This window comes from Pan paniscus, chromosome 4 (assembly GCF_029289425.2).
Source record: "Pan paniscus chromosome 4, NHGRI_mPanPan1-v2.0_pri, whole genome shotgun sequence".
NCBI classification, from domain to species: Eukaryota; Metazoa; Chordata; class Mammalia; order Primates; family Hominidae; genus Pan; species Pan paniscus.
Window position 1 is genome coordinate 123114998 of NC_073253.2, and position 26027 is coordinate 123141024.

Below are 26027 nucleotides of genomic sequence, written 5' to 3' on the forward strand. Positions count from 1 at the left end.
CCAGCATTTCACAGATGAGGCTGGCCTCACGGGCCTCACGCTCCTTGTGCTGGGATACCTCTCCGGCCTGATTCCTAGTGTAGTGCCGGGGATTGAGACATGGAGACATGCTGCAGCACACAATACATGTCTGTTCAACTGATGAGTCAAATGAGAACGATCTTCCTGCCCTCCCTCTCCCAGCCCCACACTTCTATGTGCTCTAGAAGCGTCACTTCATTCCTGATGCTTGTCATGACTAATTCTACTGTAAAGTGACAGCAGTTAATCACACGTTAGAGTCACATAACAATATACAGCTTCCTAAATGCTCCCACCCACATCATGTCATTTATATTTCACAATAATCCTATGAAGTAGATATCACTCCCCCTCCTTGATCAGCAGAAGAAAGTGAGAGTCAAAGACACAAGATCCCTGCTCACAGCAAATAGCTGGTATGTAGCACAGCAGACTTGCATGTAGATGTTCTGATGTAAAGCTCCTGTTTTTAAAGCTGAATTTCACTTCTAAGTCAGGATTTTTGCTGCATATATATGCCAATGCACAGATGCCAGCTGTGGCAATAAATTAATTTTAATGATCTTTTAACTTTATTTTAAAATATCATATGGCAGACTCAGACCACATGGCAGAGTTAATCAGTGGTTATAATAGAGTTCTACCTGTGCCAATGAGGAATAGGGAAATTCCTTTCCTGCGGGCCATTCTCTTAGTGCCACATATACATTAATCTAAATGGAACATTCCTCAGTGATTATTTATGAACAGAACCAGGTGGTACTGAATGATTGCATGTGAGATAAATCTTGGAAATATTTTTGTTGCATGTGTTCATTATATTAAAATGAGCCCCTCTCTGTATCCCACCTTCTTTGGTTAGATTATCTGCACTGGATGATTATTTAGCCCCTCATTTTAACCCTTTATGTCATTACCCCATGGCTCATCTTTCCCATGCTGAATCCGGAAAGGTTGAATATCATAGAAGAATAGCAGAAGCTTTCAAATTGCATTAGTGGGTCTTGCTGCCAAGCTTCTCTGTGCGCTCAGAAGAGGAGGGGTTCTGAGCTCTCTTCACATCAGCAGGTTGCTCCTAACCTAGATAGAATCAGCACTCTCTGAACTGTGATCCACTAACAGATCCTGCCCAGTTAGATGTGGTTAAGAAGCTAATCTGTAACGCATTGAAGCAATATTCAAAGTGAAACTTTGGAGCCCCACCAGGATATTATCTTTTCTTTTCCCCACCAAATAGCCAATGCACAATAAATTGCTCTAGAAGCCACTAATTAGTTGTTGGCTTTACTAGTGAGGACACACTGAGGGACAGAGACCTAAAGTTTGAGTTGGGTTCATTACATCACATAAGGACCCTGGCTGGCACCCAGGAGGCTTATTTTCCCCTCTCTGATCAGATCTAAGTCCTGTTTCCTCATTTTCTATAGATGATGAATAAGTTTAAACTGAACAACCACCTGTACCAATTCCTGCCACCCCCCCACCCTACCGCCCCCAGCTACCGTTGCAGGTGTCTAGTCTTTGCTTAGCTATTTGATTGGACACAGGGGGTAGACATTTTTTATAAATACCTATTATTAACCACACATTTCTTCAAACATGTATTTCAGTTTCTTACTTAATAAGCTTAGACTTCTCACATCAACATTCTATCAAAGGAATATACAGATTTTAGAGGTTCTCATATTCAAATACAGATCATCATTACAATCCCTATTTACTTGCTGAAAAATCAGATGGGAACAATGTAAGACAGTCTCAGCTCTTCCCCACTCTGATCCTGAGCCACATTTCTCTATATAAAACTCCAGCCATCGAGGCTCACCTAGAACTCACCCTTTACTATTACTGTAAGAATCTAATAGAAATCATATTTTTATTGTTCTTAAAAATTTAAATTACTTTAAGAAGACTGAGAGGCATACCTCTCCATTACAGAGAGCAGAAAGATGAGCTATTTATGCAAATCATGAGGGGTTTTAAAAGTCCTCTGGTCCTGCTGCCTAATCCCTGCCAGAGAGGAAGACAGCATTGGGGAGTGAGACACTGGGCTAGACCTCATCTCTGATACCATCTGTGGACCTGGCAAAGGTTACTCTACTTCTGTTCCTTCTGTCAGTAGAAAGAAGCTGACATTACTTAGCCCCATAGGGTTTTTTGGAGGTTACGTAAAGTTGTGAAGTGAGATAATTCACATGAAGTGGTTAGCAGAGTGCCAGAACATAGTAAGTGTTCAATAAATCTATTAACAGGTTATTCTAAAATTGAGTTATCCCTTACAGTAACTGTTCCCCAGTTTATGAGATTATAGTTTATAATTCTATGGAATAAGGCACCTCATGTTAGCTGCCTATTTATTTTATAGACAATACTAGGAAGTTAATTAATTAAAGACAAAATTGCTTTCTGAAGAGAATCCTGTCATGTCCTGTCAGGTCAGTACTTTCTCGGCACATTTCTTTCCATGGTCAACGTCTTCTTAAGCCTTTCCCAGAGCTATCTGCTTGTCTTTAATTGTCTGTTTCTTTCTTTATCCACCATTAGATTATAAGCTTCTTGGGGGTAGAGCCTGGGTCTAGTTCACTATGCCTTCTGAGTACTAGATTGTCAATTAAGTATTTGTTCAGTCAATCAGTTGTTCAATCAGTCCTTCAGTCAATCAAAGGATGAGTGGATAAATGAATGTGGGTAGTTCTTCAATTCAAGAAATATCAAGAAAATCATTTCCAAAAGATTTCTGTTCTACCCCTAACCCAGCTGGCCATTTCAACCAGAGAGCTCTGTGCTTCACTCCACTCCTGGGCCGATCAGGAGTCGATATTTGAGCTCAATGCTTAGCTTTAAAAAAGCTTAGGTGAAAAGAAGCAGGACTATCTAAATATAGTCCTTATTTTCAGATATGTAACTTAAAATCCTTCCTGAGTTAAGTGAGATCAGCAGAGAGCCACATTCCTAGACTTCACCAAGGTGCCCTAGAGCTACTTTATTGAATGGCAGGCAGGAGGGGGTAGTCTGATGTTCATGACGTACTGTGGGAGGATTTTATAAGAAACTGCCCTGTGAAGCTTATTACTGTGTTTACTGTCAGGTTATTATTGAGGACATTTATTATTCTATTAGGTAGTATGCCTTCCTGCACCAGTAATGTTGCTGCTTCCACTGAGCGCTGGGCTTGATTTTATTCCATGGATGCGTTTTTGTTTTTATAAATGGTTATTTTGACCATCAGAAAGACTACAGCCAACTTTCGCCTTACCTCTAACAAATGAGTATTTTATGTTAGGGCATGAATTGTGTGAACCTTCCCTCTTGCCCCATTTTACTTCTCTGCCCTTAAATTCTCTTTATCACATCTTTTGAGTTCTTATTTTAGTGGCTTCTCACTTAGTATATCTACCTTTTTTTTCAAGCTACACTAAATCCTTTCTGAAATGTACAGTCTCAAAGTAAATCAATGAATCCTAAGGGAAGTAGTCAGATCCATATTGACCCTAAGTGGTTCTTCCAGAGTCAGTTTCATGGACTGTGGATTCAGTTACATAATTCTCACTTAAAACCCTCAGTGGCTGCCCATAGGTCTCCTGATACTCTCCCCCTACCTTCTACTGCTAGTTGACAGCCAGTGATGGTGCTCATTTGAGGACTTGGAATTCACTAAGAATTCCTCTAGGTTCAGGCCTCCATCCCTTTGCAGAGTGAGTCTTTCCCTCTGCTCCATCCACTACTTACTTTCAACAACTGGCACTCATCTCCCCTAAAGGGCAAGCCTTTCTTGACTTCTCAGTAAGAAGCCAACCTCTCCTTGTGCATATTCCATGGATCTCTTTTTTGCCTTTATTCTACTCCATTAGTTGAGTTCCCCAGGTTCTGGGACTTGGCTTTATTCATATATAGTTCTTGACACACAGGAGGTGCTCAGTAAATACCTTGTTCAATGAATGAGAATGGAGTAAGTGAGAGAATGTATAAATGCCATATACCTGGATTTAATGTTGATTTTTTTAAAATGAGCAAAGTAACAGCAGTTAAGTGTGTCTCTCTATAGCAAATCGTCCAAAAAAGATACTAAGAGATTTATTTGTAATTTTATCTTTTTTCAAAAAGAAAGAAAATCAAATAAAAATTTGCATCTCAATGGGATACAGCCTGTTAATTTATGAATGTTAAACTTTTGCTGTTCTCTTGATACAATTTTACACTGTTATTAAATATTAACTATAATGTTTAATTTAACCATATTTATTTATTTATACTCTAAGTTTGAAAAGGATCTGAGATTGTTAATAAGATGCAAATGTGTGAAATAGTTGAATTTTTAAAAAGCACTTAAAGAGCCATAATTGAGAATATATATTTGAATAAAATAGAAATATCAGGAAAAAAATAGAATACACATATGTGAGTTCTAACTTCCCATGCAATATAGCTGAAACATAAATATGGCTTTTATCTTTCTAACAGCCAAAGGCAGATCAAGGAAAATGATCAAATAAATAATTAGTGTGTTGGGGGGATTCTACAGGATGCTACCATTCATTTCTATTGAGTTAACCCTAAAATGAGATTCTATGTTGAATTTCATATAGGGAATATTGAAAGACATAGTGAGGGGAACACTCATGAACATATCAGACCAGCAAATGTAATAATTGGTTTTATTTGGCTGTTTCTGTAATTTCCATCAAAAGAAGCCAAGGACATAACATGTAAATAGTTAAAGTAATCTTTCCTTATTGTAATTCTAGGCTAGCTAGTATTGCATACAGTTTTAATCCCCAGCTATTTATGATAATCCAGCTGGCAAAGTCTACTGCAGTTGAAGGCCAAGTAAGTAATGTAGAAGAGGGAAGATGGCCAGAACCAGTCATATGGGTCTGGAGGGTGCCTGACTCACATAAAAAGGAGAATAAAGCCCAAGATCACTGATTTTTCAGTCAATGAAAATCCAGATTTTTGGTGTGAAATCTTCTCATTTGTAAATGTTTTCAACTGATTTGAATAAAACAGATTGCTCTGTGTGGCAAACAAAATACATTTATTCATAGCCTAAATATGAGCCTTACACTGGATTTTACATTCAGGCTGCTATTTTCTTACATCTCTTCTACAATTTGAAAGATGTTCTCCAAAAAAGGCCAGGAATAAGTGAAGGAGAATTAGGTATTGTGGTGGTTGTTTCAGCCACTTTAAGTTTGCTAGTTAGATAATGCTAGCTTTTGTAACACATAGATCCCAGAATTTCAGTGCTTACCACAATAGAAGTTCATTTCTTTCTCATTCAAATAACAGTCCATTGTGGGACTTGCTGGTGGGCAGACTCTGCCCATTCATTGTTATTTAGTGTCATTCTGTGATAAAAACTGTTGGAGCCTCTGCTGTGCTCAGCATGTAGGATCCAAGGTTATTTTGGGGTCATCTCTATCCCAATTGGCCAAAAAAGAAGAGATTGTTGAGGTGTGGGCTTGGAAAACTTCTAATTGGTCATACGTGGAAGTGGTGCATTGGTTAGAACTCAGTCATGAGACCACATTAATTACAAGGAATGCTAAAAAGGGTAGTGTAGCTGTATACCCAGAAAGGAGAGGGGAATATGGATTTTTGTTAAGCAGCCCTAACATAAAATACTCACTTGTTAGAGGTAAGGCAAAAGTTGGCTGTAGTCTTTCTGATGGTCAAAATAATCATTTATAAAAACAAAAGCGCATCCATGGAATAAAATCAAGCCCAGCACTCAATGGAAGCAGCAACATTACTGGCGCAGGAAGGCATACTACCTAATAGAATAATAAATGTCCTCACTAATAACCTGACAGCAAACACAGTAATAAGCTTCACAAGGCAGTTTCTTATAAAATCAAATCTGACTCAGGCTCCATGTGTCATTGTTAGCAGAAAGTTCAGTTTTGGTCATTTGGGAGGAAGGGTGGTCCTCTCTCCTTCCTGGGATTTGCAGAAGTACCCCAGTAACTTTACTTGCCAAAAGTTGGGGCCACTAACTTCTAGTGGGTTGTGACTTTTCCTTCCCTCTGCTCCATGTCCATGCCTATGGGCCCATTCAGAGCCTTGTGGCTCTTTTTATTCAGTGCTAAGCTTTAACAGAGGGTTTATGGCAGCTCCTGGTCTATACACAACACTCAGCATCAGGCCTCTTTACATATAATTGCCTATTTCAGGTCTTATTACCCAAAGGACCTGTGTACAAGTGGAGTACGCTCTCTGCTGTCTTAAGAACCCCCAATACTTAATCTGCTCTAAATTCTGAAGCAACTTCCTCCCCTTAGGTTTTTCTACTTCCTTTTCTTTTTCAAAGCACCAATCTCCATTCCCTCCCTTGTTGGGGCATTTTCAGGTTGTTTTATTAATGAGTCCAGGTTTCCCAACCAAAGGCTTTCCAGATGCTCAAACTCTACCACAAAAGTTAATTTCCTCTCCTTGCATAGGAGTTGGGGGTAGTGTTGGTAATGTAGTAGCAGCAATTCCTCTTTATGAAGAAGTTAATGTTTTAAGGCTGAACTTATTTGAAACTTAAGGGATTTTTTTAAGAGGGTTGTGTACTTAGTAATGCTTAGATAGGAAGGCTTAAACAGAAATGCTTAGACAGAAATATGTGCTTAGATAGTTGAGTCAAAATGTGATATATTTTTATTTATTTTGTTCGCGAATGTGAAGAAATACTAAAATTATTAGGTAAAATAAAATCAAAGCTGTAAGAGTTAGTTCTTAGCACTGAATTTGACTTTGCCTACTCTTTCACCTGTTAGATATCTTTTACTCCCCAGTGATAAGTTTATTATCATCAGATTTACCAGGTGGTAACATACATAAGAGGAAATGTGAGTACCTACACCAATAATCATGATACGTGATAGAGTCATTGACAAGGTCTGAGAAGAAAAGGGAGACTCAATAAATGCCTGTCTCTCCTCTCCCCAGCCTCTCCTCACACTATACACACCCTCCATACACACTGCTCCCTGCCCCAGTAAATTGGATGAGTTGACTAAATATTTAAGAAATTCTTGAGTATAAACTGCATGTATAGAACATTTTCCCCTCTGAACATTCAAGACAGACTGCTTTGGTTTAGAGCCCAGCTCTACCAGTTACTAGCTGAGTGTCTGAGTAGATTGCTTGATCCTTCTGAGGCTTAATTTCCACGACTGCAAAATGGGGATACTAAATGTATCTAGCTCACAGATTTGTCATGAGGATTAAATGTGTTAATTTTTATAAAATCTTTAGACTGGTACCTACAACACAATCAATTTTATGTAAGTGCTTGCTAAACAATAAAACAAAACAAAAAAATAAAACAACAAAACCAGCATACATTTCCATGTTTTGCTCAATGGTAAGTTTTAACCACATTCTTTGTGAGAGAATGCTCTGAATGTTCAGCATTGTGGTTATCTGTAAAATGGAATAATGGTAGAACCTACCTCAACAGGATTATTGTGAGAATTAAATGGGATGACACTGGTGAAGAGCTGAAAGTGGTCCTGGGATATAGCCAGCCCTCATTAATGTTGATGATGATTATCAGTGCATCAGTGCTGCTGCTATTGTTGCCTTGTCCTGACCCTCATTTGCTACATATGCTTTGACATTTATCTAAGTGTTTAAAAGCATATATTTTTTGGTACCAAATTCCATTTTATTGATTTTAACTCTTAATTATTTCACTGTCTTCAAAAAAAATACATGTCCCTGTTGAGCCCAAGATATTACTCACTCATTCTTTCTGTGCACGAGGAGAGCATGTAGGAGACTGTTTTGTTTCTGCCAAAGGAGGAATTAGTACGGGGCGTTTCTGCTCACCTTCACTTGAGTAAGAACACAGTGATTGCTTTAGGCAGAGGTCAATGCCATGGGGAATGGAAAACTACTGCCTACGAGTTTTGCAACTGAAAAAGACAATCTTTGATGTTTCAAGGCAATTCTGACCACACTCTTTTTCCTCCACCTTTGCTGCCCTAACCTTTACTTTCTCAGCTTCCTGGAGAATGCCCTCCTACCTGTTTATCTCTAACTCTTGCTTGACCCCATAACCAAATGCCCCAACTGGGAATTTTTATGATGCATATTTCCTGTGCTCAGTGCTAAATCAAATGCAGCTGATTTTACCGTTTCTTTGACATCCATTTTTGGATGCATGTTCCTGGAGACATTTGTGTCCCTTTAGAGTGGGAGCCCGTGCAGGGCGGAGAAGGGCCTGATGGCACACACCTTTCCATGAGACCCTTTTGACGTTACTGTTCACCTTCCTCATTGCGGGGGCCCAGGATGGGACTTAAACTGTCCCTATTTCATTATGTTGTTCTTTTTCTGCTTTAGCCTTTCCACTCTCAAATTCTCTTGTCAGGAATTCCTCTAGAAGCACCCTCAAGGAAATTGAATGAAAAAACTCAGAATTTTTGAAAATTTAAACAAGTAAATTTTTGTATAGTTTCCTAAAAATCATTGAGGATATCAATACCCTCTTTTGCAAAATAAAAAAGGAAGTTGTATCTAGCTTTAAATTTTATTTAAAATTTAAGTAACTGCTCATGTGCAGATTTTTATCATTTGTAGTGTTTCAAATATAAATAATTCTATGTTTTGCCCAATCTCTTCCCTTTCTTTTATGTGCCATTTACTGAGGGCTGACATAAATCCCACTGGGAGACTACAGAGAGTAAAAAGCGACCTGGAAGAGTTTGCTTGAGCCTTTATGACTGAAAAGTTTCATCATAGTCTCAGAATCTGTAACAATAATCAGTGACCATATTAAAAAAAATGATTCAGACAGACTTGTTCAAGCAGGTGTGATTTCTGCAAGGATAGCCAGGTCAGAGTCCACAAATGGTTTAAATATGAATCATCTTAAAAAACAAAGAAAAACTAAAATAGTAACTCTACACTTCTTAAACTTTTTCCATTAAAAACTCATGACAATATTGTGTTATAGGAACTAAGAAGGACCTGAGCTTCTCATAGAAAGGATACCAGTAAATCACAAAATCCAAGAAGAGGCAAAGGAATGCAAAACCAAAATAAATAGTTATTAATTATTCATTCTTCAACTATTTTTACTGATCCTAACAAGCCAGTTTCTCATCCTTCAGGCTTAGTGGGTGCAGGGAGCCTTGGTTGTGAATTGCTATTGTCTGTCCTCACAGAAGAACTGGTTTAGAGGAAGGATTAAAAGGAAAAGCAGGAGGAGGTTTGGAGGGTCAAACAGGGAGGCTGCTTCAGGAGTAGGGGAGAATGCAGATGGCAGTAAGGGCAGGAGTGGGAGCAGGAACAATGTGAACAGTGAGACTAGAAGTTCAGCAGAGGGAATAGTCGGAAATCAGAATAGGAGGCGTTATTCTTCTTTGTGGAATTGCTAATAAGAGTACAGCTAAATGTTTGCATTAAGCATTAAAAACAAGTTATGTTGAGTTTGAGCCCATGGGCATGTTTCCCCCTCAATGCTCTTTCCCGCATAAAACACACTTCCCCAGAGTGTGGAGCTCAGGAGGTAACCAAAGTAACCAAAGAACTCTGCCATGGTAACCCTTGCAAGGCTGCCATGTTGAGTTAAAGTCATCGTTGTGGATAAAAGCTTCACTGAATGGAAATGGAGGGTTGAGATTTTAGCCTAAACAGTAGCATGTTTAATGCTCATAAATGTGTAGTTTTTAGTTAATTGGAATAGCTAAAAGCTTAGTTGGGAAAAGACTCAGTAACATTTTGGGAGATCTTTCTATGACTTCTCCAAAACTGTGTTGCCCGAGGAATTTACTTTGCCTTTCAGCCCTGGATCTTAGAATAAGAATTTAGACTTTAGAATGACTTTCCAACAAAGCAATCCCTTGCTGGTTAGTTTCAAGTCTGACATGTTTGGAAATTTGTGCCAATGAAATTCTAGCTGCAGAGCTCCCACTGTTCTCCCATTCATGTCTTACGTACCTGTGTTGTCTTAAACATTGTTGAGGGTAAACAGTTGTTTTCAACATCTTCAGTATGGCGAATTTTTAAAAATATATTTTAATTAGTTTTCTCTGATGGGTTATTTTTATTTTTATTTTCAAGACAGTATGTGTTGGGAAAATTTCTGGCCTCAAAATATAATTCTTTGCACCTCTCATGAATAAATATTATGACAGAAGGATCTCTCTCTTTTAGCAATGACCATGTGTAGCCTTAAAAATGCTCAGTAGTAAGACTCTAGGCTGGTGTTTCTCTATCTGAAACTGTAGGTTCATAGGCATATTTTCAGACCTGTGTGGTGTATTAATAGACTGTGTGACCTGGGAGCTATTGTACACATCAACTTTAACATATTTTAGAAAGAGTCGATGGATACTTGTGTGCCATTTTCTGTTGACTCCCGCATAGCAGAGCAAACTAAATCTGAGGAAGATGGTGAAATGTCAGAACAGCAGGTAAAATTCTTCCTCTCTCTTGCTGGATTTCATTTAGGAGCAAGTGATCAAAGAGACTGAAAACCTGGAATCTTGAGGCTGGGTCTGTCCATTGGCACATTTGGGGATGATAGGGGGTGGGGAAAATCAGGTTTTACATGATTTCTATAAATTCACAGAGTTCCTGCATGGAATCTACCTTCAGCTTCACAGAAACAATCTTCTCTAAGCCTTCCAGATTGCCCACAGGAGTCTAAGGAGTTTCTTTAAAGAGAGATGTATGGGCCGGCTACGGCGGCTCACACCTGTAATCCCAGCACTTTGGGAGGCCAAGACGGGTGGATCACGAGGTCAGGAGATCAAAACCATCCTGGCTAACAAGTGAAATCCCGTCTCTACTAAAAATACAAAAAAATTAGCCGGGCATGGTGGCGGGCACCTGTAGACCCAGCTACTCAGGAGGCTGAGGCAGGAGAATGGCATGAACCTGGGAGGCGGAGCTTGCAGTGAGAGTAGGTTGCACCACTGCACTCCAGCCTGGGCAACAGAGCGAGACTCTGTCTGAAAAAATAAAAATAAAAATAAAAGAGAGAGATGTACAAGAAAGAGAATTTGTCAAAATCAATGATTGATTATATTTGGGATCAGGTGTTATTAAATATACAGTATGTATATAAAAAGTACAAAAATCACATATTTTGTCTCTAAAAGGTTTCATCCATCATTGGTTAGATAAAGCCATTAGACAATGTACTTTAAAGAAGTTGAGGTACATTAATATGTGTTAGAGAAAAGTAATGAGGAAGGGAGGGGCTTATGATGGACTTGGCAAAGAAATCATGATTCGGAGTTAGTGTTCTGGAGAGAGTGACTTAGAAATCAACATACTGTTGTGTGGATAAATATTTTATAATTAGCATTAAACATTACAAAGGGTTCAAATTGCATCAGTAAAGCTTTTTAGAGGGAATTTGCTCATTGAGCCATGAAAAGGGGGGATTTTCTGCAAAGGAGGCAGACAGAGATTTGCTAGGACCCTAAAGCTAATAAGCAAATTTGGGATAAGCTTGTACTTAGTTTAGCTTTAGTGGGGCTTCTAAGGTAGAGTCCTGTTATATCAGTCATGTTCTTGTTTTACAGAAATACCAATTTAAGCAGAATAGGTATTAAGTGAAGGCCATGGCTAACTCTCACTCTCCAGGAGAGCCAGAGAACCAGATTTGGAAATGGAAGCTGAAACAATGGTCAAATCACACCACAGAACTTCCCCAGGTAGCTTCCCACTGCTGTATAGTTCTAGCTGGTACCTCTGGCTCTGCGCACTGGAAGTCTCCACTAGAACTTTTGCTTCTAAACAGGGTGTTTCTGCTGTGAACAGAGGGCACATAGCAGCTATTCTTATCTGAATTCTGGCATAAATGTTTCAAGCCTTGCACTGAGGATGCAAGGGAGGCTTCTGCTTTGAGAAGGTGAGGTCTCAAGGTGGGGAAATAACCAAGCTTAGGAAAAGTGTTCAAAGATGGTTGGCAGGCAAAAAGAATGCTATAGTTCCATCACACCCAGTAAGTTTGTGGGTCTCAGATAAAAGAAAATCAAGGCAAGTTCAACTGTAGGCTGGAAAAATATTAGAGTTCTTAATGATTGACTTATTCCATGCTATTTGTTTCTTTAAACCTTGTCCTTCAATATATCTGGATTTAAATTTGTCAAACAAAGGTGATAATGTGATATTATTAGTTATTCATATTGTTAACATTTTTCTTATGAATCATAATTGATTGGATGCTGTGATAGTCTTTCTTTTCCACCTATTACCGGGTGCAATGTCACACCTGTTGGCAGTTGGTGGCTTACAGGTACAGTGCCTTGGAGGAAATAGTGACACCCTAATAAAGTGATTCTCAAATTTAGTGAGTCTTAGATTCACCTGAAAGCCCTATTTAAAATACAGGTAGAAGAGTTAAAATATGACCCAGCAGTTCTGTTCCTAGGTATATACTGCAGAGAATAGAAATATGTCCACACAAAAACTTGCACAAAAATGTTCATGGCAACATTATTTACAATAGCAAAAAACTGGTAACAACTCAAATGTCCAGCAATTGATGAATGGATAAACAAAATGTAAAATATTCAACTAATGGAATATTATTTATCCATAAAAAGGAATGCTGGTTCATACTACAACATGGACAAACATTGAAAATACTGTGTTAAGTGAAAGAAGCCAAAAACAAAACTCCACATATTGTATGATTCCATTGATTGAAAATGTCCAGAATAGGTACTGGTTGCCATTGGCCTGAGGGGGTGAGATGGATAAGGAGTGAGGGAGTGACTGCTAATGGATATGAATTTATTTTTGTATTTATGAAATGTTCTGGACTCCGTAGTGATAGTTGCACAACTTTGTGAATATACTAATATTGCTGAATTGTACACTTTAAAAGGATGACTACTATATCTCAATAAAAAATAAAAATGAAAACAGATTCTTGAATTATTTCCCAAAGAATCTAAATGCATATCTAGGATGAGGGCTGGAAACATGTATTTTTATTTGGACGCAGCTGATCTCTGAACCACGCTTTTAGAAACATTGCATCTAGTCCTTACATGTGTAAATCTCCTAAGCTATGACATTGTAGAAGTAGTCATACAAATCCACAATTCTTCAAAGTTCATGACCTTGCTTTAGAAAATATTCATAAAAATAGTACAAATTACTATCAGAAGAGTCTTCAGAATAAAGTATATGAAAAAACCCAGCATGGCTTTTTCCCAAATCACTGCTCTAAAATCAATGGGCGTAGTGATTTTTAATCAACATGATATTTACATATTTTTTTGCTTATAACCTGCTTGCACTCTGGAATAAATAAATTGCTACCTCTTAATGTCACTTGATAAGAGTCTAAAATACTTTAATTTGAATATATAAGTCCATTAATTTAGCAAAATTTTAACATCAGTCTTATGCATTGGGTTGACATACTAAAGACTGAGTCTCTAGGACTTTGTCATCTAATGCAGAGGTTTTCAACCTTGGCCACCATTGAAGTCAACTGGGAAACATTTTTTTAAAAAAACGAATCCTGGGTTCTACTCCTAGACATCCAAAATTCTATTGATTTGGAGTACAAACAAGACATGGGGACTTTTAACATTTCCTCAAGTCATTCTAATGTGCAACCAAAGTTTGGAATCACTGCTATCAAGAAGAGATTACATACAGACCCCATACATAGGTCTTATAGCACATTATGACAAGTGGAATGATCGTGGCTGTCAAAAATTACTATGAGAATTCAGAGGAACCATCCCTAACCCAGGGTGGAGCTGGAGACTGCTCAGAGAAGCCATCAGATATGTCAGTGATACCTGAGCTGAGTATTAAATTAGGGAGAGGAACTGTCCAAGGGAAGATGGGGGTGGGAGTGATCTAGGCAGAGGAAGTAGCCTGTACAAAGGCAAGGAGAGTTGAAAGAGCCTGGATGTTAGCTAGGGGAAAGGACTGGTAAGGAAAATCCCAAAAGGCATGTCACATATTTTATAGCTGGCTACAGCCATTGGAAGTTTCCTCAGAAACCAACTTGAGTTGGCAATGCTGGGACTTTCAGGTCATGACATCTTCTTGCTTTGTTTCATTTGAGGAAAGGCAACAACTCCTTAATACCCCACATAATGGATTCATAGTAGAAAAAGAAAACCTAGCAGGGCTGGGCTCTTCCTGTGAGATTATTAACTGTTGAAAGGGATCCTAGCTTTCATTATTTGTAAACTGTTTCATACATGTCTACCCATATCCATTTCAATGTTACTTTTCCGGAAGTCCCTGAAACCCATGGCTCCAGATAAAGACCCCCTACTGTCCCTAAATTAAGCCACCATTGAAAGCAAGGAGGGTACACGCTAAGGCAACTACTAGGAAGTGCGCTAACAACGACTTTCCCTCAAGAGATGCCTGCTTCTTTCTTATCCCCAAAAGAACTTCAGGGCTTGGGTAGTCACCACATAATTATGTCAACAGACTCTGCTCTAGGTTCCTGACTCTGTATTCTTACTCACTCCCCAGTCAGATTGCCATACAAATACAGGCGGTTCTCAGGTAGGGTAAATAACCATGTTATTTCCACAGGAATATTTGAGATTGTAGGGAGGTTGCCTTTATCTGGCAGGGTGGAGTCAGTGATGTGATAATATATGTTATCTTTTTTGAGTCTGGGTGGTCACTTCCATCATGTGACTTTAAAGACCTAAAATGAAAGAAGTTTACATCTTAGCAAACATTTAATGCCACAGTGAAAGATAGCATGGGAGCCAAACCCTCTGATGGTTGTTTCTTTTTAGATGTCTTTACTTCTAAAATGAATCTATTTTATAGATTGCATCATAGATTCTGAAATCCTTTCATGAAGAAGTTTGCTCTTTCCTTAGACCGCCACCACGATCCCTATAAAACAATTTACAGGGAGATTCAATAGCAGGTCCAAGGTCAGAGAATCATCTTTGTCATACTTTAGGCAGAAGGAGGTTTAGACTCCTGCTCCTCTGCACAAATGAATAGTCCATGGTCTATAAGGTGCTTGCACTTGCACAGGCAGCCTTAGTTTCCATTCTCAGGGATTATCTTCATCCTTGTTTGTTTTCACAAAGTATTTTAAAGCACGCACGCACACACACTCTCTCACACACGTACATCTCTAATATTGAAACTTAACCTTAGCATTTCATCTTCATACTCTTACTGATTGTGTTATTTTAAATGTTCTTATTTTGAGCAGATAATGCTGTGAATTATGTGTGTGAGACTGAACAAAGATAATTTCCCTTAGAACTTTTTCTGTATATCTATGACATTTCATTCTTATTACATTTCTAAATAGGTTATTCTTTAAAACAATTTTACTCAGCCTTTGCTCTGCAACCACAAAATATAGCCAATGAATATTTGGCCAGAAGGTCAATAATATAAAGGCATATAAATTTTAAAATATCGGCTGGGTGTGGTGGCTCACGCCTGTAATCCCAGCACTTTGGGAGGCCAAGGTGGGTGGATCACCTGGGGTCAGGAGTTCGCGACCAGCCTAATCAACATGGAGAAACCTCGCCTCTACTAAAAATACAAAATGAACTGGGCATGGTGGCACATGCCTGTAATCCCAGCTACTCAGGAAGGCTGAGGCAGGAGAATCTCTTGAACCCATGATGCAGAGGTTGAGGAGAGCTGAAATCACACCACTGCACTCCAGTCTGGGCGACAGAGTGAGACTCCATCTCAAAAAAGATATGTATCTAAAATAAATAAATTTTAAAATGTCTTCCTTCTCCTTCCTACTTTCTCACTCCCTATGTTAACGATACATACTTTCTACACTCTATAACATAGAAAAACACATATATACATGTTATTTCTTTTAAGTTGATTTTTTGTTTGTTTTTACAAAAATGTGATCTTCTCTATGTATTACTTTTCAAATATATGTATCATCTGTGTCCTTTATCAGTTTGTCATAGACATAACATGACTTTAAATGATATAATCGTAAACTAGTGAAATGTCTACCAAGGATTAATTTAATCTAAATATATTTTAATATAAAAATGTCTCATTAAGTTCGAGATCTCACTTTCCATCTTCCCATGCTCTCTGGTCTCCATCTAGCTAGTCCTTTTCAAACATCCTTTTTTCCCTCCCATCCCTATAGTATCCAAACACTACATGTACACACACACATATACACACACACTGGAAGCTCAGGCAGGCAGAATTCATAGTAACATTGAGTGATGACTAACAGCTAGTGGTGTGCTGGTAAATGTTTAACAACTAGCTTTGGTGGAAGGGTGGATGATTTATAGTGTTTGCCTATTTCTGTGGTTTAAATGCATCCTTTCGACATGGCCTTTTTTGAGCTACTGATGTTAGATCAACCAGTTCACATTTCCTGAAATTTTAACAACTGGCTTTCACAAATCTAAATGAGCTGGCTTCAGGCTGCCACTGACAGAGGTTATGTTGTCAACAATAGAAGGTGCTATGATTTATATAAAGTATCCTGTTGTTGGTGGAGAAACTCATCTAGGGGACAGCCTCTTTTTCAGGAAATCCAAAAAGTCATCTCAGACCTCTGCCTTGATCCAAAGTTGACAAGAGATTGGAGAATTCAACTTTCTAAGGATCCCGTGAGTCCCTTTTAAATACTCTAGGGATCTTTAATGTAGCTCCCAATCTGGCAACTAAGCTTTTGTGAACTTTATGCGCTTATCTCCATTTTACCAATGTTGAAGCTAAGAGTTTGCCCAGGCATCCTGCAGGAAGTCTTAAAGCCCAGCTCAGAACCTATTGTCCCTGGCATCTGGAATTCAGAGTTATAGAAAAAAAGGGAACCTGGGAGATCAAGTACCTCCTCAGGTGGTCCTTAGACCCAATGATGTTTGAAGACCCTTTCCTAGTAGGTGACTATTTCTTCCATGGCGGCATAACTATAACTGCCATAAAGACCCTGAGATAGAAGGTGGTACCCAGAAAGTGTGCAACAGAAGGGCTAACATAACATCCAGCCAACTATGAATCTTCCCACACAACTGAATTATGAAGTTAACTGTAAATATCTCACAAGCTCTATTGGCTCAAAAAGTTAAATCAAGGGACAATAAAGGGAAGATTTAAAGAAATTAAAATGTAAACACAGGTTAGTAACTACTGAACTCTGGCATTTTCCTCAGCTACTTTTAATTAGTTGTCTTCATGCTTTTTGCCTAAGAAACAGGAACTTGCCACTGCAACTCCAGGGACAACATTTTGGGCTTGGTAGGTCCCTGCCTTAGACACGTAATTAGAAAACACTGAAAACTGTTTGCCCTTTTTCAGAGCGAAGGGCCTTTCACATTGTCCCTTCATACACTGCTGAGGCTCAGGACCATGGCTGCTTTCAGGCTGTGTCCTCTGAAGAAAGCCTTTTCTATTTCTCATCCCTTTTGGGGTTCAATCTGCCCATGGGTCTTAGGAAACAGAGAGATTAGAAACAGTTAACAGCATTGCTTAAAAACTCATTCATTCCTTTCTAAAATATTTACAGGATGCCTATGGCAGGACATAGCAGTAAGCAAAATAGACTAAATCTCTATCCTCAAAGAACTTATGTCCTAGTGGGGTTAAAAAAAAGACAATAAGCAAATAAACTTATAAATATATGAAATATCAGATGGTTAAATGGCTAAAAATAAAAAGAAAAACAGACTATGAAAAGGGGGAGGGGTTCTGGGAGAGGGTGTGCAATTCTTTGCCATGATGTGGTCAGGAAGTCCTCACTGGTGAGTGGATGTCAGAGCAGGGATGTTCAGGGAGTCAGGAAGAGAGCTCTAGGAGCAACTGTGGAAGGATGCTCCCTCAGAGGCTCCAGGAAGGACAAAGATCATTCCTTTAGGGGTCCTAGGAAAGATTTCAGGGCACAGGTCTCTGCAGTCTATGATTTCCAAAGGATAACGGATAAAATGGCCCTCAAGCACGAAGTGCTGTTGCTGCAGGGTTGGAGGCTCTGCCCAAGTCCTCAGACCCCTGAGGCCCAGTGAGTGACACCTAGCTTCAGGGTTAGACCATGTCTGCCTTGTAGGCTGGATATCTTCTTGTGGTTCCAGGTCTTAAGACAAGGTTTCCAGGGAGAGAAAGAACCAGGGCCCTCTCAACGCTCCTCAAGAAATGCCCCAAATCCACAAAAACACCACATTACTCTCTGATGAAGATAACCCTGCCTATCAGCTCTGCATCGCAAGAGGTCAGCCCAGGCAAACCTGCTACTCCCCAAAAGCATCTCTCATGGGGTTTTATTGATTTGTGCTTCTCCTCTGAGTACTTGCTGACAGCAATAGTGCAGCGACAGTAATCTCATTGTACAGGTGTCTCTCCCACACTTTGTACGGGTCAAGTCTGTCTTTTCAAATCTGTGGGTACAGGTGATGTTGACAGAGCCTGGAGCTGTTTACAACACGCCTCTTTCCTCTACCATCTGCCCAGGTCTTGGGTCAGAGAGAATCCCTCTGCTTTTGATTGTTGAGTGCCAGGTTGATCTATTTGCCCTTGAGATCATCCAGCAGTCTCCATTATGCCACATGAGTGGGTGTCACATTTTAATAGATTCTTAACATATTCTTCTCTCACCACTGATTTTACTTATTCAATTTCCCACACTGAAGACTATTTTATTAATGAACTACCCTTTCTCCACCTATGAATTAAAGGTGGCTAAACTCTATTAGGCCAGCTTTCCCCTGTGCCAGCCAATAAATTTCTATTTTCAAGCCTTGTTGGAGTTTCTGCCTTATATCTAAAAAACCATTTAACAGGTGGGACTGTTCTCATTGGAAAGAGTTGTCCTCAAAGCTTCATTCCCTCTCTGACCTCCAGAGTCACCCTAGGGTCACCCTGAGAGTCCTTCTTGTAGACCTCAAAGAGGTCAAAGGATTTTCCTTAGTGCCTCTCTACAATCGTGTTTCAGAAGTGTTATTAAAATTGGTGAAAGGCTTTCTGTTCCAACTGTGCCTACACAAAAGAATCATTATTGATTGGACCTTTAGTTGCCAACTGACCAATTTTTTCTTTGCTGATGGAAATCATGGGCTTTTCCAAAATGTGCAGTCCTCATGTCACCTAGCACAACAGGCCAACCAGAGGCCACATCAGCTGTGTGTGCACCTCCACCCAATAGCAAGGTTTCTAACCATGAAGCACACTCAGGGAAGAAATGAGAGCAAACTAATGAAAGGCCAAAAACTTCTATTACTACTGCTTGCCCTTAGGGAAATATTAGGCCTAAAGGAGCCTATCTTTAAGGACAGGATGAAGGTTAAAAGATGTGCTTCCCTTAAGAAAACAATTAGCAGCTGTGCTAGGGTTTCCTTGAGACACTAACAATAATATCAACAACTTCTTTCTTAGCCATTAGAAAGGAAAGAAAAAGGATAGCGAGAATAATGTAACCTTTAGTTTTGATTGAGAAAGGTACCGGAATTGCTCAATGTCCCATGAAATCCATTTGAATGGATCCTGTTTAAGCGTGCCAGCTGGAGGCAATATTATTTATAAAAGCAACAGGCAACATTCAGTAAGGAAACAGAACCTGTGAAATAATGTGGAAAAATTTTATTTCTAAACTTCCATTCTTAATGCTTTTCTCACTGGGGGTTTATATAAATTAAACAGATTTTGTTTGAGTATTTCCAAAACTCCCCAAATCTTTCACTGAATGGAGTGCTTTCTGAGCACTTTTTGCATGGAATTTCACAGACCCAAGGATAGAGATACAGCTGGGAAGATTTTGGATATCATTAAATTTAGAAATTGCCTCATAGATCAAGAAGAAGTCAGAATCTCTGTTTAAAAATCCATTGTGATTGCTGGAGCATGGGAGCCCTGTGGGCTGTGTAGGATGTAGGATCACCTCAGCATGCCTTGCCTTCTCTCCTCAGGCTCCTGAGGGTCACTCTGTCTTAGAAAAGAGAATATTCAGGAAGTCACAGAGCTCCTTAGGAAGTAGCCTATTTTTCACCTCCTGTGCTAAGATAAATGAGGTTGTGTTGGTGACAAATACTTGAATCCAAACATGCTTGTTTCGAGAGAAGCAATGAAAGGGATTAAAAGTTTTTAATATGGGAGAAGACTAGGTTGGTAGTTGTTCAAGCACACAAACTTCATCTTTAAGATAATCTGGATACCTAAACTGGAATACCACAATAGCGCTGTCAAACATTTTGACCAGATTTTGATACTCTTAGAAAACAAAAAACTAAGGTATCTTCATCAAGTGTTTTCTTGAAGAGTTTTGAGGAGTATTGACTAAGAATGGATAATCACTTAGAAAAGGTTTGAGAATAGCATTTACTTATTTTCTAATCTATTAAAACACATTAATATAAAAGCACATCATCCACAATGGCATAGAGTAACAGTTCAGAGAAACAGTCTAGAAGCTAACAAGTTGCATTAGTGGTATCTGTCTTAGATCATCAAGAGTACAACTTTTGAAATATGACTTAGAGCTAAAACTCTGAGTAGAAATATCTCCTCATCAGTCATAAATGGTGACTTTCAGGTCAGCAGGAGCCTTAGAGACCATTTTGTTCAAAGTTGATGCAAGACTGGAACCTCTCAGCAGCATCCCAGTACTTCAAGGACAGCCCACTCTGCTCCATCAGGAATTTCTCCAGTTCTTAGAGGTTTATATCCCTCCATTCATGGCATGAGTGGCTGAAGCTGTCTCCTGGACATGACACTTGGGTTTTCCAGAAAGGTCCACACCCCCAGGTGCTTCTGGGAGGTTCCTCCTGACTGGTCTCTAACTGCTCCAAACATATACATTCTTCCTTTTATTTATAGCCAATGTTGTGCATTTTATGTACAATCTATATACATTCACTTTATGGAGGGCCAAAGATTTTTGCTAGTTAAATAGAAGATGAATGATTATAGATTATTAATATTTGAGGCTCATCAATTAAACTTAGCCACATTGTTAAAATTTAAGGAAGAAGATATTCTGTAAGAAGATATTCCATATTTAATGCAATGCTTGGCAGTACTAGCAAGCTACTTCTATGAACATGAACAAGTAGTTGATTTTTGGTTTTTAATTGTTGCATTTTTTGGGTTTAAATTATAAATGAATGTTACTTTAGCTTTATCATTTTTGATTTAATTTGTTGAGATTTATTTGGCCATTTATTGAGGGTCATTAGGTTAAACATTATTTGGATATTTGGTTGATGAGTATTAGCATTAATAGTATAAGCTCAAACTGCAAATTGTTTATTTTTTTCTTCTAAGTTGTCACTGGGTTCTTTTTCAATTGGAAAGGTGGAATGAATCAGAGAGATGGATTAAAACCATAAAAAATGTTCCACATCACTAATATCAGAGAAATGCAAATTAAAACCGCAGTGAGATACCATCTCACACGAGTCAGGATGGCTATGGTTAAAAAGTCAAAAAAACAACAGATGCTGGCGAGGCTGCAAAGGAAAAGGAAAACTTATACTCTGTTAGTGAAAATGTAAATTCATTCGGCCTCTGTGGAAAGCAGTTTGGAGATTTCTCAAAGAACTTAAAACAGAGCTACCATTTGACTCAGCAGTGCCGTTATTGGGTATACACATCCAAAAGAAAACCAATCTTTCTACTGAGAAAACACATGTAGGTTCATCACAGCACTATTCACAATAGCAAAGACATGGAATCAACCCATCAACGGTGGATTGGATAAAGAAAATGTGCTGGAGGCCATTATCCTAAGTGAATTAATGCAGGAATAGAAAATCAAATACCACATGTTCTCACTTTGAAGTGGAAGCTACTAGATGGGAGAGGGAGGGAGGGGGGCAAGGGCTGAAAAACTATTGGGTACTATGCTCAGTGATGGGATCATTCATATCCCAAACCTCAGCATCACGTAATATACCCAGGTAACAAACCTGCACATGTACCCCCTCAAGCTAAAATAAAAGTTGAAAAAAATAATAATAAAATAAAATATTTTTTAAAAAGAAAGAAATCATTTTACTGGAGAACAAGAATAAAGACCATCTCTCAAGCTTCTCCACCTCCAATATTCTGACCATGCCTTGGTGATAAGTTTAATAGAGTAATTTTTTAAAAGAGGAACAATGTTTTCATCAGTGTGCTTTTCTCCAGATATTTTGAAATCAAATAGTAAAACTTGTGTGTATATTTATTTTTAAAATATGACAAATGAAGATAATATGGAAATGCTGAATGGATCATGATTTGTGTAGTGGATGAATTATGTCACCTATAGAGGCCTGCGTTCCCAAATGTGGTGGAAGTGAGACATTTGTAGGGCTGTCTGGGCCAGCTCTACAGAATAAAAAAATTACACAAAGTAGGGAAAATTCCCAAAAAGCCGAACCTTTTTCAGAGAAGTCAATTTGTCCTTCATTGATCTGAGGAAGAGTAAAGGGAGTAAAGGCTTCTCAGTAGGCACCAAGTACCCATTTGGTCTGTCAAGATATTAGATCTTGGTAGCAAACTTCAAAGGGCAGTTTCTAGTGCTTTTTTCCAGCATCTGCTTTTCTTGGGCCACACAAAATATCCACCGTGTCCTTCGGGAATAAAGCCTGAAAGAAAAAGAACAGATCCCAGTTGTTTAGAAAATTAGCTTATTTTTATTATTCTAATGGTGAATGATTAGCCTTGGAAATGTCTGATTTTAAAGATCTTGTAATTTATACTGGCATGGTTTATGGTGTCTTTAAATACGGAACCAATCTGTTCTTAAATATTTAATTAGTGTAAAAGAATTGGGCGTGGTCTGCGGAAGAACGCCTTGTGCTGTCTATTGTCATTAACTCAGCAGTTCTCCCCTGCCCAGACACAGCTGTGCAATGTGCAAGGGCTGTCCTGAAATAACTGGACCAACATATAAATGTCAAAACAATAAACTAATGCTTCCCTTCAACTTGATCATTTGGTCAAATGCTAACTTCCAACTCCTCTGGCGCAGTCTCACCAGTACCTAGACAGAAAAATGAGAGGTATATACCTCAACTCTAACCATGTAAAATCCTTCACCAAGGTCAGCAATTTCCTACCCATTATTTGCTAAGAATTTTTTTTTCCTTTGAGACTGAGGCTAACTCTTGTTGCCCAGACTGGAGTGCAGTGGCGCGATCTCTGCTCACTGCAACCTCTGCCTCCCAGGTTCAAGCGATTCTCCTGCCTCAGCCTCCTGAGTAGCTGGGATTACAGGCACCTGCCACCATGCCCGGCTAATTTTCATATTTTTAGTAGAGACAGGGTTTCACCATGTTGGCCAGGCTGGTCTCAAACTCCTGACCGCAGGTGATCTGCCCACCTTGGCTTCCCAAAGTGCTGAGATTATAGGCATGAGCCACCACGCCTGGCAATTTGCTAAGAATTTGAAGACTTGACTCCACGATTCATTTTTCAGTCTTCACCCAATCATTTCAAGAAATTTAAAGCATCCTTCAAGTTCTATATATGTGGTGTCAAGAAAAGGTTAAGCTTCTCCTGAGTAATTAGAAACCCTAGGGAAAAATGCATCACACCTTTAGAGTCATCTGGTAGACTACTAACAAAAAGACAAAAGAGGTTCATTAGAAGTAGTATGATCTTTGTTTGCCAACTACTATTTTCCTGTTCATTTAATAAATACTTAGTCATCATCTGTTATGAGCCAGGCTCTGTGCACACATAGTGACAAACAACATGAAGATGATTGCCTGTGTCTCTTCCGGTACTTTCAGACCAGTGGAGGACATCATTAAATTAACAGACATTTGTAAGGCAGAGTGTAGCATGCTAAGACAGGGTAAATATGCATCTTTGTGACAACATCTGGGAATAGCCCCTAATTGAGCCTGAGAGTAGGTGGGGAGGTCTCTCAGAAGAAATGAAATGTAAGTGGAAATATGAAGTGTCCATAGGAATCGAGGTGAGAATATCAAGGAGAAGGGTATTATATTTAGTCCCTTGAAAAGGAATAAGGGCATTTCTTGGAACAGAAAATTGTCCAGAAATAAGGGTAAGGAGGTAGGCATTGCCAAGAGCAGTTGGTAGCCATCAGGTGATTTTAGATATAGTCAGATTTATATTATAGAAACAGACTGGGAGCAATGTGGAGAGAGGATTGGAGAGCATGGGCCAAGGTTAGCTACTGCAGCAAACCTGGTTGGGGGCAGATATTGGCTCTCCTTTGGAAAGAGGTAATGAGGATAGACACGGAAGCCATGATGGGTGGGATGGTGAGAGATGGGAGATGTCTAGAGGGAGAACCCGGTATGCTGCTCCAAGAGCTTGGGCCAGAGAGTGGAAGGTGGCAGCAGTCATGGAGAGGGGGGAGTCTGTTGAGGAGCAGGCTGGGGAGTAGGCTGAATTTGATTTTGAACACACTGCCTTTTGGAATATCTAAGTACATGTGGTGGTCAAGAGTAAGTTGAAAATGCAGATCTGAAAAAGAAAGTGCAAACAGGATTGGAAACTGTTTTAAATACAAGTTAAGGAAACAAATGGGAAATTTAGATCCTCTTTTATATGTTTTCCTAGAATTGTTTTTTGGTAATTAACTTTATAAACATCCTTTGGAACCTTCAAAGGGGAAGATATCATCTCCCACCTTTGTCTTTCAAATATCTATGACAGCACTATAATTTCTAATGAGCTTGTTTATTTTTAACATTATTCCTGGGAATCAAAGAGAAAAGAATAGCAGGGAATAAAAGAAATTGCTATAGGAGGAGCTAGGTGAAGAACACCTACACCATGAAATATAGTTTTAATATACAAAAAATGAAATAGTTCCAATCTCATAAAATATTTGCAAAGAAAATTAGATGCATGAAGAAGTACAACATCTTAGTGGGCTTTTATTGGTCTATTTTTTAAAGGTTACTTAATTCTCAGTTTACTAATTTCCAGAATTAGTGTTTTTGTGTCTTTGTTGATTTTTATGGAGTCAATTAAATACAGCTCAGGGACATGGCAGTATCTTTCCCCAACTGTAGCCCCCACAACTGTTACTAATAACAACACAAACACAGACAAAGGATCTTTAACAAATGAGAATAACATACTGGTGGCTTGAGTAGAGTCATGAAGGAAAAAATGTACTCTATTTTTTAGTAAATTATCCATTTTCCCAAAAATTTGCATTGTGAAATGGAATGAAAAATAAAACATGAACTCATATTTATTACCTACTTTTTATTCATTCTAAATTTATTTTCTAAGACTTAGAACTGTTTTTAAAACAGTCTACATTGTCAGGTCATGATACACCTTATATAGCAAAGGGGGGGAAACAGTGCAAGGCTCACATGCAAAAAATACACAGATGCCTTTCGCAGTCTCAAAAAAAATATCAAGGATTCCTGTAGCATGTGTGTGTGTTTTTCTGGTTGATTTTTAGTCAAGAGTTTGGTAGATACATTCTTGCCCTGACCAGGCTTCTAAGGTCAGTGGTTTCCATTTGTTGTTGTAGAGACTGAAGAAAAGGAATGACTACCCTGTGTGTTAGTCTGTGAGGGCTGCCATAACAACATGCCACAGACTGGGTGACTTAAACAATGGAAATGTATTTGCTTATCATTATGCAAGCTGGAAGTCCATGATCAAGCTTCCAGGAGCTTTGGCCTCTCTCCTTGGCTTGCAGGCTTCTTGCTGCGTCCTCATATGATCTTCCCTGTGTACATGGGCATGTCTAGTGCCTAAATTTCCTCTTCTTACAAGGACACCAGTCAGACTGGGTTAGGGCCCACTCTAAAGATCTCATTTTAACTTAAATATTTCTTTAAAGACTTTATGTCCAAATATGGTTACATTCTGAGGTACAGAGGGATAGGACATCAATATGTGAATTTGTGAGGTGGGGGAAACAATTTGGCCCACAACATTCTCTTGCCTCAAGTTAGCATGCAGGAGATCAAGAACAATGCTAAAGGTTTTTGAGAAAAAAAAAAAAAAAAACAGGAAAGTTTCCTTCTACCCCCATGACTTTATAATCTACAAATGAACTAAAAAACGAATAAAACTACTCTTCTTTATGAAAAAGTAAAAATTTAAATTTATCTAAACACAGAATGTTAAAC

The 26027-nt window shown here is 38.8% G+C and overlaps 1 protein-coding gene and 1 long non-coding RNA gene across 2 annotated transcripts in view; one reads left to right on the top strand and one right to left on the bottom strand.

Annotated features, from left to right (window-relative positions):
* Window positions 1-26027, top strand: part of CCDC192 (coiled-coil domain containing 192) — a 240149-nt gene that overhangs the window by 104061 nt on the left and 110061 nt on the right. The window lies entirely within an intron of this gene.
* LOC117980371 (uncharacterized) overlaps window positions 19537-26027 on the bottom strand; it is a 71259-nt gene continuing 64768 nt past the window's right edge. Inside the window, exon 2 of the long non-coding RNA XR_004671641.2 lies at window positions 19537-22538. This is a non-coding gene — a long non-coding RNA (uncharacterized LOC117980371). The remainder of the gene's footprint in view (window positions 22539-26027) is intronic.